This window comes from Leptidea sinapis, chromosome 42 (assembly GCF_905404315.1).
Source record: "Leptidea sinapis chromosome 42, ilLepSina1.1, whole genome shotgun sequence".
In the NCBI taxonomy this organism is placed as follows: Eukaryota; Metazoa; Arthropoda; class Insecta; order Lepidoptera; family Pieridae; genus Leptidea; species Leptidea sinapis.
The window spans coordinates 3838242-3852969 of NC_066306.1; the positions used below are offsets into that span (position 1 = coordinate 3838242).

At 33.3% G+C, this 14728-nt stretch overlaps 1 long non-coding RNA gene across 1 annotated transcript; it reads right to left on the bottom strand.

Annotated features, from left to right (window-relative positions):
• Positions 1-8665: 8665 nt before the first annotated feature.
• On the bottom strand, positions 8666-13767 carry LOC126976856 (uncharacterized). The gene is made up of 2 exons (XR_007731993.1): positions 13595-13767; positions 8666-10061 (listed from the first exon to the last, which is right to left on the bottom strand). It is a non-coding gene; the product is annotated as an uncharacterized LOC126976856 (long non-coding RNA).
• Positions 13768-14728: the final 961 nt, after the last annotated feature.

Here is a 14728-nt window from a genome sequence, read left to right on the forward strand (position 1 = left end):
CAAACTCCGGCATTCCGTGCCGGTGCTCTAACCAACTGAGATTGCTTGTAACTAATTCTAGTAGGCTTCATAAGATACATAATAGCTTTAAGGGTAAATGTATACACTTTTATAATAAAGTCCTAGCGTTTGTTCAGGCGTTATCTATAAATAAATTTAAATACTTCATAAAAACATGGCTCTGTCGTAAATCCTACGACACCACATCTGAATGTCTAAGTGATCAGACAGCCTGGGACTAGATTATGATTATTTTATAGCAACAGCAATGACGATGAAAAAAAGGATGCTGTAAAAGTTTCTTGCACCGCTTCTTCTCTCTCGGAGCGCCATTTGTATGCCATTGTTTGCACAGCGATTGTAGTATCTAGTATATTAGAAATGACAACAATAAGAATTCTAAAGAAATCAATTTTGAGAAAATAAATACCTTTTGTATAATAACAAAAAGTAGTATTTCAACTTAGTGTAATTATTTTTTATAAGTTAAATTTATTTTAGCGGGCTTAAAAAACAGTGCAGATCAGTTCGTTAGCTTGACGGACATGCGTGTATCTGTTTCACACAATCAATTTTATTTCAGCCATGTAATATGCAATGCATAGGATTCACCTGATGGTGTGGATTTTCTCCTTCGAGCAGTGGAAGAAGTTTAATACCTTACTTGGGAGGGAGATCTATCGATATATTCAAATTCAAATATTTTTATTCAAAATAGGATTTATAATCACTTATTGAACATCAAAATCTACCACCCATTCAAAAGAGACTGCCTCAGATCTGAGAAGAATGGGCGCAAGAAACTCAGCGGGCTTTTTTTTTATATAAAATATGGATTACAATGTAATATCGTACAATAAACATTAATAATTAAAGAGCCTGAGGGTGTTCGCTTTAATCCCAGTCCGTGGTGTCATTAAGAAAATCGTTTACGCTATAATAACCTTTCCCACACAAACGTTTTTTAACTATTCTTTTAAATTTCGTAACACATTTGTTTTGTACATTTTCTGGGATCATATTGTAGAAGCATATACATCTTCCAACAAAAGACTTACTAACTCGACCCAACCGAGTAGTAGGCATAACAAGTTTATGTTTGTTCCTCGTGTTAACATTATGAATGTCACAGTTTCTAGAAAGTTGCTCAATGTGCTTATCAACATACAAAACATTATCAAAAATGTATTGAGAAGCAACAGTCAAAATGTTTATTTCTTTAAATTTTTCTCTTAATGATTCTTTAGGACCTAGGTTATAAATCGCACGAATAGCCCTCTTCTGCAGCACAAAGATAGTATTAATATCGGCCGCACTGCCCCATAACAATATATCATAGGACATAAGACTATGAAAATAACTAAAGTATACTAATCTCGCCGTATCTATGTCAGTTAACCGTCTGATTTTCTTAACCGCATATGCTGCAGAACTAAGCCTATTCGCCAATCCTTCAATATCCCCCATATTGAAGGATTGGCGAATAGGCCCCACTGCAATTTGGAATCAAGAGTAATGCCAAGAAATATAGCAGATTCCACTGGTTTTACCACCTCTCCATTTAATAAAATATTCGCATCTACATTTTTGACATTTGGCGCGGTGAATTTAATATATTTGGTTTTATGATTATTTAACAATAAGTTATTGGCGCTAAACCAGTACACAATGTCAGATAGAGCATTGTTTACTTCGTCATATAAAACTTGGCTACGTTTCACTTTGAATATAAGTGAAGTGTCATCCGCAAACAATACCACCTTGTGTTTTTTTTCTACAAGGTTAGGCAGATCATTTATATAAATTAGGAAGAGGAAGGGTCCAAGAATAGATCCTTGTGGTACCCCCATACCAAGAGGAGTCCCAGGAGATCTCCTGCCATTCACCTCGACCCTCTGAATCCTATTATTTAAATATGAGATCAGAAGATCGAGTGCAGATCCTCTTATACTATAGTGGCATAGCTTCCTGACCAGCGTTGAATGTTGAACACAATCAAAAGCCTTAGATAAATCACAGAAGATACCAAGTGCATTCTGTGAATCCTCCCAGGCCTCAAAAATATTCCTGATGAGTTCAACACCTGCATCCGTAGTCGAGCGTCAAATAACTTATAAGTGTTAAAATGAGTAAGCATTTGGCTTAAAATATTTTTTTAGATAAGATATAGAACTCTCTCCTATCTTACGAATTCTACTACCAAATTTGAAGCTAATTTACGCTATTTACATTCATACTATAACATATCCCCAATCCTTCCATCAAGTTCCATAGGGGAAGATATTTAATAAGTTCCAGTAAAAATCGAAGTCTTCCCAGATGCAAAGTCGTCCTAGTACTGCAGCTTAATCCTTCGAATAAACAAAATTCCTAATAGAAGCGAAACGATTGTGATGAACAAAATGATGACTAAAATTAAGGAATCCGTATTGAAAAAACAAATGTCTTTTATGAGTTTTGATAAAGCATTCTTTCACACATGACTTACCTAATCATAAAATTAAATTATTTCAGTAGCATGTACAGATAAGTATTAAACAGATTAATATCGTTTGAATAGTTGTGTAATATTAAACATGTACACAAAAAAATCACACCTATTCTGATAATGCGTAGAGTAACATAAACTATAATAGGAACAAATAGGGAAAGGAAAGTAAATATCAATATCTAATCTATCATTTTGAGCTAATGATATTATAGTATTAAAAGAGGTAGATATATGACACATTATCTACCTAATTTTAAAGCAGTTTTACTACTTTATAGCATTTACTACATGAACTCATGAATGAATCGTAATTTAGGCATAAATCACGGTGTACGGAAAAAAAATCATATCTGATGAATTAACTGTATTTTCTATACAAATACGAAGCAATTAGCAAATTAGAGTTATCTCTTTTTCGCTTGCGATACTTGAACTTACTATCCTTCTTTGACGTGTAATCGTAATGTAGTGTGCTATTGCAATGTTAAATTATTCATGTGTGCGTTAGTGTATCATTTTCAAACACCGAATGTAGTCTACGTAACGTATATATACTTTTAAATATCATTGTTTTAACCTCTATAAATGTTGGTAGTTGTTGTAAGTACATTTTTATATTAATTAACGCTGGAAGAATAGCTTATTACATATATCAACAGCATATTATAATGCTGGCATCAATTTGTGAGTTTATAGCTCGTAAGTCATTGATTGAAATCCATGAAATTGCGTTTTCACATAACTACGATTGTAAAAGCACTTTCGCCGCACCAAGAATGTTAGGCACAGTAATAATATGATCTCTTGTCATTGTGTGTAGATTAGACGAGTACTTAACAGGTTTAATCCATTGTTATTCTTTGTTTTTGCATTATAATAAAATGCATCTATTCTTCGACGTGTCTTCTATTTGTTCGAAAAAATTGCACCTTCATAGAGATACATTTGTATGTAATCTAATAATAATCTTAAAGTCATAGTAAAATACACTATACTCAATTAAGCTTAAACTAAGCGTTTTTGAATCGTTACTTTTAATATTTCTTTTGAATTACTGAATCTACCATAGATCGTAGAACTCGTGAGAATAACCTAAAAGAAACTCAACGGCCACTCTTTTCAATCAATAGGGTATTTTACAAGGGTAAGTAGAGTATTTTAAAGGTAATATACGAAACTTAGTTTGTAAGGTGCTGCATTCAATATATAAATCGTGTTCAAAGTAAAAACCGTTTAAAAAAACCAATATTTCATAAAAAGTAATAAAGAATGAAGTGTATAAATTTTCCTATATTGGATGCATTATTTATTACTTATTTCATAAGAATCAGAAAATATAGAATATTTTATCATTATAACAATTATTATAATTAATATAATATAATATTGACACACTTTTTACACAAATTATCTTGCCCCAAGTTAAACATATATAGCCTGTGTTATGGGTTACAAGACAATGATATATTTAATACAATATACTTACTTAAACATACATAAATTCATATAAACATACATAAATACATTTAAACATCCATGACTCGGAAACAAACATCTATATTCATCATATAAATGCTTGCACCTACCAGGATTTGAAACCTAGACCTCTAGCTTAGTAGGTAGGATCGCTAACCACTCGGCTATACAGGTCGTCTATAATATAGATGCAATTTTGTATGTTTACGTCGCGTCACCTCAAAATCATATGCAGTTTGTTTAAACGCAAGAATACAGTTTATAACTTGGGTAATTCCTTGAGCCATCGGCTAATAATCTTTTTCAGGATTTTCAGCTAAGTTGTTATTTAAGTTTTATACGTCCTATTCTAGGTCTGTCTAATTCATTACCATTCATCTGTAGCTTCATATTTCCTCCTCTAATGTTGATTTTTTATTAAAATACTAGCTGACCCGACAGACGTTTTGTTGTTTTTGACATAATAAATAATATAATGTTTTTATGAATTAACTTAAGATTTATCAACCTACATAAAAATAATCTGATAGATAGTTAACAGCTGTAGTTAATCTACCAACTATAGTTATCTAAAATTAAGTTTATTTTTTACCTCCTGAGAAAGTTCGAAAGATTTAAAAATTCTAATTAGTTATTCATTTGAAACTATTATTTTAATTTGATTTCTGAACGACGGGGGGCACATCAAAGAAAAATCAAAATTGTTTTCATATTTATTCACCTTTTAAACCTTCTCTGGACTTCCACAGATAATTCAAGACCAAAATTAGCCAAATCGGTCCAGCCGTTCTCGAGTTTTACCGAGACTAACGAACAGCAATTCATTTATATATATATATATATAAAAATAAATCAAGTTATAAGCCTGAAAAATCTATAATTTGATTACTTTAAGTAACTAGTAGTTTACTAAAGTCTACCAATAACAAAACGTTATATTGAAAAGTGAAATTAAGTAGTCTAATCTTAAGTGTTTCGTTTCCTTATTTTTATGGCACAGATCGGACAGCTTCTGCCGGAAGAAAAGCCTACTAGAAAGCGATTGATAATAACATTACATTCGAGAACCTACGTATTGGTTGGTACCCACACACAACACTTAACTATGTTTAATTGGTAATAAATTAAATTACAAATGTTTCTGTTATTATTATATGTAGACGGTTAGAAAAGAATAAGAAAGTTGTCTTGCCGATATTAAAATCGTGATACAAAAGTAACTGTTGATCGTAGATGGGTGGAAATTTGTAATTGTGTGTATTTTTAATGCTGACTCATAATCAAACAAATTTAAAAAAAAATATTAAAAAAAAAATTAAAAAAAAAATTAAAAAAAAAATTAAAAAAAAAATAAAAAAAAAATTAAAAAAAAATCGTGTGGACCACCCTCAACATTTAGGGGGATGAAAAATAGATTTTGTCTGATTCTCAGACCTACCCAACATTCACTCAAAATTTCATGAGAATCGGTCAAGCCGTTTCGGAGGAGTTCAAAGTTTGACCACCAAACACCATGACAAGAGAATTTTATATATTAGATTTACTTTCCAAATGAGACAAAAGTTGGAAGCAAAAGAAAATATTACGCAGTTTTGCTTGATTTGCAAGGCTTGAAGTTTTTCTTGAATTCTGGAAATAAAAACAATATATCTTTGGTAAGTATGCACCGATATATTTTGTATGTACTACTACTGCTGTTATGCTGATATTTCAATAAATTGTAATGGTTACTAAAACATAAATGGAGCAATTTATTTATTTCTATGAAAATAAGGGACGAGAAGTGCAGGACGTTCACCTGATGGTAATTGATACTCCCTGCCCATCACAAAGCTGCCGCTCAGGATTCTTGAAAAGCCCAAAAATTCTAAGCGGCGCTACAATTGCGCTAGTCACCTTGAGATATGTTAAGTCTAATTTGCCCAGTAATTTCACTAGCTACGGCACTACAGTCCGAAACACTGTAAAGTGTACACATTACTGCTTCACGGCAGAAATAGGCACCGTTGTGATAGCAAAATCAATTTAGAAAAAAAAAGCCCTGAAGAGGTCTGAAGCATATATTTTCGAATGGATTATGACGTTCAATAAGTGATTTAAAATTCTACTTTCAATAAAAATATTTGAATTTGAATAGAATTTTTTTGTTATATAAACTTAAATACTTCGGGATTAAATGATTTGAATTTTTGTTATATTATGTTCTTCTCTTAAGCTCTTCTCTGCCTACGTCTGTATTAATTACTTTTTAAGCTATTGCATAGCTTCTATCGCGGGCCTTGAGCGTGGAGACCGAATCCAGAAATTCCGTAACGAAAATAACCTAACACTTACTAGATCTATATAGATATTTCTATGTCTTTTTGTGCAGAAGGTCTCAGGTTCGAGCGTGGGGTACGTCTTGATTTTTTTTTTTAATTTTTTAATTTTTTTTATCACGTTTTTTTAATTTTTATTATTTTGACAAGCATTTTTATTTAATTTCACCTATCCCGTTGTCTGTCTGTAATCAAATCTTGCAAGTTAAATTTTACTCACTTCTTTTGCTTTTTTTTAAATTAATTTTATCCAAAAAAAACTGCATAAATAAAATAAATAAATAATTATAATTGCATAAATTGATAAAAAATGCTATGCAATAGCTTTACCGCGGCAGTCCCCGAGTGCCACACGTCTTTTTTGAATTATATGGGGGATACAGTTGGTGTTGAAGCTAGATATCTATGACCCACTTCCAATAGAATAATTATACAATTCGATAGCTAAAGGATCAACAAAATCGTACTCACTCAGTGTGACGATTTCGCTGCGTCACATAAAATCCGTTTCATCTTCCGACTTGGAGAAACTACGACGCTCGTGTAAATATCGTCAGATACAGTCGAAATTTATCAATTGTGTATATAAAATATTAGTTTGATAAAACTATATGTAATTACAATATGATACAAATAAAACTTTGTCAGCTTACTCGTAAAATAGCCAATTTAGAATGCAGAAACTTTTCTTAAGAAAATTAGTAAAAACCATAAAACACTATATGATAGAGTGAATCGGTGAATAACGGCGGGATATGTTATTATTTTTCTCTAGTATTCTCAAATCTACACTCTTTGAAGCTCGCAATGGAAAACTCAATTGCTTAGCTGTTATACAATAGAAACCTAGACGAGGCATTGGCTTAATATTTTATCAGGTCTCTTGATGTATTTCCTTGTCTGTCATGCTGTATTGTACTGTTTTCACTAAATTATACTTTTTACTGTTGAACAAAAATAAAGTATACAAAATACAGTTTTCAGCATGCAAACACATTATGTGTTATACTTACTCGCTCACACTTTGTTTTATTTAGTCAGAGGGCGTTCACTGCTGCACAGGGTGAGTTTCTGAACGAATCTGTCAATGTCAAATATTCAAGACTGTCAGAGACAGACGACATGCGAGTGTATGCGTTCTCATTCTCATTCTCAGGACATATTTACTTTTTTAAGTGGACCGTGAATTACCTCATTTATTTTAATTTTAGTTATAATTGTGGTGAGGCGTATGAAGTTTTTAAACAAGATTAAATTGGTAAGTTGTGCGAGAAGTTCAAAAAAATATGTATTTAAAACAATAAATAAATAAAATTCTGTTCATTTTTATAAAATACTGTTTAATATTCTTTACAGACCTGAATATACTTTATTTCTTGTAAAAAAGTTAGCAACCCTATGTGTAACGTAATTAAAAAGAGAAGACTCAATTTTATTACTCAATTCAGATTGTGTAATAAAAAACAAATAAGTTTATTTGTTTTTGTAAGAGTGTGTTATGAATAAGTTAACAGTTATTAAATAATTAGTAACAAAATGTAATGATTACGCAGCGCACAATATGGCCGCGTTACACAATAAAATGAGTGCGCAGTGTGCATTGTGAACTACAAAAGGTCCTGACTGATGACGTAATAACTGTTGTGTGGCTTCTGACTCACCAGCCGCCAGCGTTCAACAGAAAGTGAAAGTACCATATTTCAAACGCCTATCCGTATTACCATAAGCAAAACAATGAATATTTTAACCTGTATTCTTGAAAACTCCTTTAGCCGCGTTGGGCACTTTTCACAATAAAAATGTGAATATAAATATATATAGTTAGACACTTTTTGGATGGATGTAGATTTCACTACTCGTGAGTTTGCGTCACCGAAAGGCTTATATCAGTATATCTGTAGCTATACAGCTGACGTATTGTGCAAGAATAGTGCTGTTGTATATCTTATAAGTGATTTTGAATGGATTTAGTGAACTTTTCATTCTGTTTATGCTGTGCGTTGTTCAAATAGTGTTTTTGTTTGATTCCGACTACTCTCCGAAATGTTTGCGTTATGGATCGATTAGTATGGCAATGCTAAAAGCTATTGTGTACTTTCGGTATCATTATAGGAAAAGATTAAGGACAAGTTCTGTTCAGAGAAATTGCCATATCTTGCTATGTAGAGCCCTTATTAATATCAGCACTTAGAAATTAGATCGAAAAATTTATGAATCCTGGATGATTACATTAATGTAAGAAATTAAAAAGTGGGTAAGCGTGCGCCTGATGCATTGTATTCGGATTACCAATACCAATACCTTCATATCCTACAGCCACATTGAAATGTTAATATTAGGTTTAAGGGATATATTATTTGTAAACAAATAAAAAACTTGATTAAACATCATACAATATAATGTAAACTAAACATACTCGTACACACAAAACAGCAAGCCTAAATAAAAACTGTCCTAACTTACGGCCGTTTTCAATAACCTATCTATCCTTAATTCAACTTACTAGAGGTCGACAAATATATCCATTTACGCTTGCTTACTTACATTTCAATAACCTATCGACATACAGCATTGGACTATAACTATATTGGACATTAGTTATTGAAAACGGCCGTTAGTCGGTAATCATCTATAGACAAGTACAGAAATATAAAAGAGGCTTTGTAGACTTGAAAGGATAGATGACAAATCCACGCTTTGAACCATAGAATTATACGAGATAAACAGAACATAAGTAAAGTTATAGAAACCAGTAATCATCTTTATGTAAAACTAGCAGTCCAGACAGACGTTGTTCTGTTATAAAAATAAAACTCTTGCTAATGGAATTTGGTAAAATTCGTTCTTACCTGATTTCTACGCGGCGAAAGGAATATTGCTACCAAATTCAAGTCTCTACGCCTTATGGTTCCAGAACCCAGATATATCGTGATGAATCAATACATAGGTGGAAATCTCTTATATGTATTAATATCTGGACGACCGAGCCTTGCTCGGATTTTAAAGAATGTACGAAACTTGAAAAAAAAAACTAACACGACATCTGGATTCGAACCGGGGTCTTCTGCTTTCCGGATCACCCAGTGTCCCACCTGAGCTATTAGTCTTGTTTATAGTGGCGAAATTTACCTTTGTATTATAACGTTATTGTAGGTGTTTCTCATTAAAACACGGATAAAACTACATTTTTTTAATTGAAACCTAGTTAGCTCGATTTTTCGCCCCGGAAACTACCTGTATACAAAATTTCATTAAAATCATTGGAGCCGTTTCTGAGATTCAGATTATATACAAGAATTGCTCGTTTAAAGGTATAAAATATAGATTGAGCAATCACTTTTTTGTATTTCCTGCTTTAAATCAAACAATAAAGTACAAAAATTTCTTAGACCATGTGTCTTATATTGCCGAGCGCATCTTACGACCGACAGAACTTCGTGCGATAGATCCTGTTGCAACTTTCTACCATTAAAGCATCTTAATGGCATCGTCAGAACTTTGCATTGTCATCGAGTTAATAGATGAGTACCAAATATCAGCTTGACCCGATAATATATCTTGAAAAGTATAAGGTTGAACGTAAAACTCTTTGTCCTTTTGGTCTTCAGAGTTAACCATTTGCTTCTTGCCTGGTCCTAGCGTACTCATGGAATCTGCAAGCTCTGCATTTATTTGCTCAGTTTTGACTTTATTTTGTGGATCAGTATCAATTGATATATTTTCTGTTTGACTATTGTTACTTGCAACATAAAGATTTCGTGTGTTTGTTGTTCGACCTGAAACAACAAAATGAAGCAGTATGTATATTCATCTTTCGTCACTTTATAATTATTTTAATTATACCTTCATATTCTACACGCTTATTTAGAAACTACAAAAAACACTACTCCTTACTATTACGAGCCATTACTGAACAGATTTATGAAAAAAACTATGACAGAAAACTATCACGCAAATCATTGACAAGGCAGTTTAAACGTTAGTATTACGTCCATTATGTTAGGCACAATATTTATGAAAATTGATTGATTATTTATTTATGAAAATTGATTGATTATTTATGATAATTTCACTTGGTTTTTTCACAATCTATCTGTTAACTTATTCTTATATGGAAGAAATTCTACCCGAATCATACATATATATGTAAATTAAAAATAAATGATGTACTCGTATAACGTAAATAGTTGTTTTACGTAAAGATTATTTTAGAAGAGTACAATAAATGTTTAGAACAGGTTCCTCTGTTATAAAAATATTAAAGGTATATGAAAAACAACTACGTGCACCTTTATATCACATATCTCTTAATGATATTACAACGAATCACTTTGACTTTATACTTAAGTCATAAATGATCCAAGAAGATGCTCTTCCTCTTTTCATTCTTACGGCCGTTTTCAATAACCTATCTTACTATCCTAAGTTTAACTTAGACAAATCCATCCTTTTACGCTTACTTACATTTTAATAACCTATCGACATAAAGCATTGTACTATAATAATTATATTGGACAAAACTATGGATAGAAAAGTTGTCATTAACGGCCGTATTCAGTCTATCCCTTACTTGAGATAAAAATCGTAACTATCGTTGACTTTTCTGTCCCAACTAACTTATCGACGGTAACTCACTTTATCCGTACGCTGTCTGTCAATGGGACGACGTATAGCTTACCAGCGATAGAAGTTTGTATGGAAATTGCAATTCTCGCGTTCCAATATAAGGCGACTAGCCTATTGGCTGGGTATTCCCAGCGACGTCGTTCGCGTACGTACCTTGGGTTACATTACTGGACTTTTAGTAGGGATCCCTAATTTTTTGAAAATGTAATATAGCCTATAACACCCGGGGATAATGTAGCTTCCAAACAGTGAAAGAATTATTCAAATCGGATCAGTAGTTCCGGAGCCTATTCAATGCAAACAAACAAACAATCAAATCTTTCCTCTTTATAATATTAGTATAGATAAGAATGACTTATCGGGTATATTGGGACAGCTTCAGATTATTGACAGCTACAGACAGTAGAAGGTAGTAATTTATCTCTATCTATAGGTAGTATATTGGGAACGGCCGTAAACGGTGACAGCGATGTATCCGTAACTAGGGATACATTATTAAAAACGGCCGTTAGCCACTTATTAAATCTGTCTACAAATAGACTATTCGCACGAAACCATACTATATTACCTACCTTGTTCCAACTAAGCATCCTACATCCTACCTACTAAGCTAGAGGTCCCGGGTTCGAATCCCGGTAGGTGCAAGCATTTATATGATGAATATGGATGTTTGTTTCCGAGTCATGGATGTTTAAATGTATTTATGTATGTTTATATAAGTTTATGTATGTTTAAGTAAGTATATTGTATTAAATATATCATTGTCTTGTAACCCATAACACAGGCTATATATGCTTAACTTGGGGCAAGATAATTTGTGTAAAAAGTGTGTCAATATTATTATTATTATTATTATTATATTATTATTATTATAACTAGCAAAACATAAGCAATACATAACATTTAACCTTAATCATAAAACAAATTAATTTATAAATTAAAGTGAATAATTGACGACTACGGCGAGGGGTGAAAAAGTAGGCTTCAGTGTGGCTACTAGATTATTTACAGAATGTCCCGAAATGATATAATGGAAAACTAATTTATATATACTAGTGGACCCGACAGACGTTGTCCTGTACACACGTCTTAAATTTGAATAATCGGTCCAGCCGTTAGGAGGATTTCACTAACATACACATCAGCAGGAGAATTATTTTATATGGACGGAATTGAGAATCTAAACCAATTTCAAATTCACTGGGACACACAAAAAATCATCAAAATAGGTCGAGCCGTTTAGGAGGTAGTTCAATTTTGAATCTCAACCATTCTCGAATCCACCTGAAGACACACAGAAAGTTTCATTAAAATCGGTCCAGTCGTTTAGGAGGAGTTCAGTAATAATAGACGCAGAAGAGAAATATATATATTACGTTCATTTACATTATATTATGTAAAGTAATTATCTATATATATATATATATATAAGAGATTTCCACGTATTTTTTTTTATGGAATAGGAGGACAAACGAGCGTACGGGTCACCTGGTGTTAAGTGATCACCGCCGCCCACACTTTCTTGCAACACCAGAGGAATCACAAGAGCGTTGCCGGCCTTTAAGGAAGGTGTACGCGCTTTTCTTGAAGGTACCCATGTCGTATCGTCCCGGAAACACCGCACAAGGAAGCTCATTCCACAGCTTCGTAGTACGAGGAAGAAAGCTCCTTGAAAACCGACTGTGGAGGACCGCCACACATCCAGATGGTGGGGATGATATCGTAACTTGTGGCGTGTCGTGCGAAGGTGAAATTCGGCGGCAGGAATCAGGTTGAACAGCTCTTCGGAACACTCCCCGTGATAAATGCGGTAGAAGACACACAATGAAGCGACGTCTCTACGCAACGTCAAGTGATCCAGCCGTTCACAGAGCGCTAGGTATATAGTCAATTATCACGATATCACTGGAACCATTAGAGCTTCAAAATTGGTAGGAATATTACTCTTTTCACCGAGTAGAGGTCAGCGATTTTACGAAATTCCACCCCTAAGAGGGGTTGCGGAGGCGTTATATTTTATATGGCAATACGACGTTTGCTGGGTCAGCTAGTAGATTTATAAAAATAAACTGTTGGATTGGATTGACAGTATTATAATGTTGGATACATTATACGTAGGCACGTAAGCGTATTTTCTAAAGACCGTGTTAATTATAATGTTAGCACCAGGAACAAACATAAACTTGTTATGGTTACTACTCGGCTGAGCCAAAAAAAGAATTTCTAACTTGTAGTAAGTCTCTTTTTGGCGAAGCAAATAATTTCATAAATAATTCCAGAAGATGTATAGAATAAAATAAGTGTTACGAAATTCAAAACAATAGTTAGAAAATGGTTTGCTATCACATAAATTACTTTCTTATTCATACCACACCTTGGGAATAATACGACCACTCTCAGGCTATTTAATTCTTCACGTCTGAGGCATGTATTTTCGAATGGGTTGTAATTTTCGACATTCAATAAGTGATTCATATAAAAATCCGATTTAGAATAGAAATATATGAATTTATCTCATTTCTCGTTTTAACTCTGGCACACACAAGTACACTATTATTTTAGAGCAGAAACATCAGATGCATTGGCATGCATGACAGAGACACAAACTACAAGTTCTATTCCCTATGATTAAATTAAAAAAAAAATTACAATATTAAATATTATGTTCTTTGAAAATACTCACATTGTACGTAATAGACGGTAAGCAAGAAAACTAAAGCCAAGAACTTCATGATCTCCCCGATTTAATATTTCACTGAAATCTTTGTGCCTTGAGAATCTTTTGTTGATGACCAGATGAATGAATTGCATATATGAGATTCAGTTGACAGTTCTATTCTATCTGTCAGAGTTAAACAAACGTTGTCGGAACACAAGATAACCGACCAATAGCACTACATCAAATCGTGACCTTACGATAACTTGGTGCAGATTTAACATTTATATTAATACTGATTCCACATTTTTAAGGTGTGACCTATAAAAGAAAAGCGGACCTTTGTATGAATGTTGGCGATAAATGTTGCGTTTACAATTTTTAGATTTCTTCCTTAGTCATGTTTAAAAATTTTTGAATTTGGCGAGTTGTACTCGAATAAATTTACGTTTTAACTAACTAATGTAATAGCTTATTGGGCTTCATAAAACCTGACTTTTACAGCTTCAAAAAACCGTAATTATGTATTTATAATTTTCAACTTAATATCTCACCCAGACTGCCAAATGTGACATTTATACCCTATTCGATCGCGTAAAAGTTATCTACGATTTGTATGGCGATTGGCGAAAGAGCGCCATCTAGTGACAGTAGAGGAAAATATCATAGCACTCTCTGATAAAAATGGTCTTGACAGATGGACAACAACTGAAGATTTCATGTGTTTGTTGTTAACGCGAGTATTGCAAACAGCAACCTGGGAGCACAGTGTAGTCGCCAAGGATGGGCAGCTCCCTAGGCATGGAGGTAAAAGAGACGGCTGCACACATTGTCCTGCAGTGTCGGAGTGTCGGCACATCACTGGGGCTATCGAGGACTCTCCCCGAGATCATGGGTGATATAGGCTTCAATAACTTTCTTGAGGAGTAACGATTGCAAGATTAGCCTAACTTCACCGACCACACTATGCAACAATATAGGCAACATTGAGGTGCGGAAAATACACCGTTATTATCTATACCTATAGTTAACTATAGTTTTTGTAAATATTATTTAGTCTATATAGATAGGGGAGTATTTCAAAGAGCTGTTTGACCTGATTCCTGCCGCCGAATTCCACCTACGCACGACACGCCACAAATAAGTATATCATCCCCACGA